The sequence below is a fragment of the Pan troglodytes genome, chromosome 10, assembly GCF_028858775.2.
Source record: "Pan troglodytes isolate AG18354 chromosome 10, NHGRI_mPanTro3-v2.0_pri, whole genome shotgun sequence".
Lineage (NCBI taxonomy): Eukaryota > Metazoa > Chordata > Mammalia > Primates > Hominidae > Pan > Pan troglodytes.
This window is the reverse complement of record NC_072408.2, coordinates 106835947-106837878: the sequence shown is the minus strand read 5'-3', so window position 1 is coordinate 106837878 and position 1932 is coordinate 106835947. Positions and strand designations below refer to the sequence as shown.

The 1932-nt window shown below is 41.9% G+C and overlaps 1 pseudogene; it reads left to right on the top strand.

Annotated features, from left to right (window-relative positions):
* Positions 1-651: 651 nt before the first annotated feature.
* Positions 652-1668, top strand: LOC134807591 (small ribosomal subunit protein eS4-like; annotated as a pseudogene).
* Positions 1669-1932: the final 264 nt, after the last annotated feature.

The window sequence follows — 1932 nt, the reverse complement described above, 5'->3', positions numbered from 1 at the left end:
GTTAGTTTCCTAGGGCTTCTATAACAAAGTACCATAAACTTGATAGCTTAAAACAAAATAAATGGATTGCCTCAGTATTCTGGATGCTAGAGGTCTGAGATCAAGATGTTGGCTGGGCTATGCTCTCTCTGAATTTTCTAGCAGAAGATCATTCCTTAACGCCTCCAGGTTCTGGTAGCCCCAGGCCTTCCTTAGTTTGTGGTAGCACAATTCTGATCTCTACCTGTATCTTCACATGGCTCTCTCTCTCTCCCTGTGTGTGTGTGTGTGTCTGTCTGTCTGTCTGGGTCCAGATTTCCCTTTCATAGGGACATGAGTCATATTGGATTAGGGTCCAACCTAATGACCTCATCTTAACTTAGATTAACTCAAATTAGAGTTCTTGGTGCCCTTCTCCCATATCCTTTCCCCAGCTGCAACCTGTTAATCTTTTGGTCCTTACCTTTTTAGTAAGTGGCACTACCATCCACACAGCCAAAAGCTTGGCTCCTTTTGATTCTACCATTTCCCTCAACTCATCCTCATACATCTGCAATCCTTCAGCTTGTCTTATTGCATATCTCTACATGTATTTCCAATTTATCAATATCTTCTCATTTTCACACTCCTGCTCAGTATGAACAACATAATTTCTCACCTTCAGTAGCTTCCTAACTTCCACCCTTGCCTTGCTCTCATCAGTCTTTTTAAAGAGAAACCAAATTTCTACACACACTGGAAGATGGGGGTCCTCTTTCCTTGCTTAACGCAGCCATGACTTGTGATCCCAAGAAGCATCTGAAGTGGGTAGCAGCTCCAAAGCATTGGATGCTGGATAAGTTGACCAGTGTGTTTGCTCCTCGTCCATCCACCAGTCCCACAAGTTGAGAGTGTGTCTCTCCCTCATCATCTTCCTAAGGAACAGACTTAAGTATGCCCTGACAGGAGATGAAGTAAAGAAGATTTGCATTCAGCGGTTCATTAAGATTGATGGCAAGGTCCGAACTGATATAACCTACCCTGCTGGGTTCATGGATGTCATCAGCATTGACAAGACAGGAGAGAATTTCCATCTGATCTGTGACACCAAGGGTCGCTTTGCTGTACATCATATTACACCTGAGGAGGCCAAGTACAAGTTGTGCAAAGTGAGAAAAACCTTTGTGGGCACAAAAGGAATCTCTCGTCTTGTGACTCATGATGCTCGCACCATCCACTATCCTGATCCCCTTATCAGGGTGAATGGTATCATTCAGATTGATTAGGAGACTGGCAAGATTACTGATTTCACCAAGTTTGACACTGGTAACCTGTGTATGGTGACTGGAAGTGCTAACCTGGGAAGAATTGGTGTGATCACCACAGAGAGAGGCACCCTGGATCTTTTGACATGGTTCACATGAAAGATGCCAACAGCAACAGGTTTGCCACTCGTCTTTCCAACATTTTTGTTATTGGCAGGGGCAACAAACTGTGAATTTCTTTTTCCTGAGGAAAGGGTATCCACCTCACCATTGTTGAAGAGAGAGACAAAAGACTGGCGGCCAAACAGCAGTGGGTGAAATGGTCCCTGGGTGACGTGTTAGATCTTTGTATGTAATTAAAAATAATGTGGCATGATTAAAAAAAAAGAGAAAGAAACCAGTATGATCTTCTTAAAATAGAATGAGATATGTGACTACTATACTTAAAACACTAGCAATGTTCAGTGTGCTTAAAATAAAATTCCAAATCCCTAACATGGCACACAAGGCTTGGTGTGATCTGACACCTTCCTAATCTATGTTATGCTTATTTCCGCTCCAGCCTTAAGGAAATGCTCACATCATTCCTTCTGTCTGGCATGCTCTTCTCTCAACTCTTTACCTGTCTAAATAATTTTTAATTTTCAGATCCTAGTTTAAATGTCATTTAAGTATTTAGTTTTTAATGTAATTTGCAGGTATTCTTCTT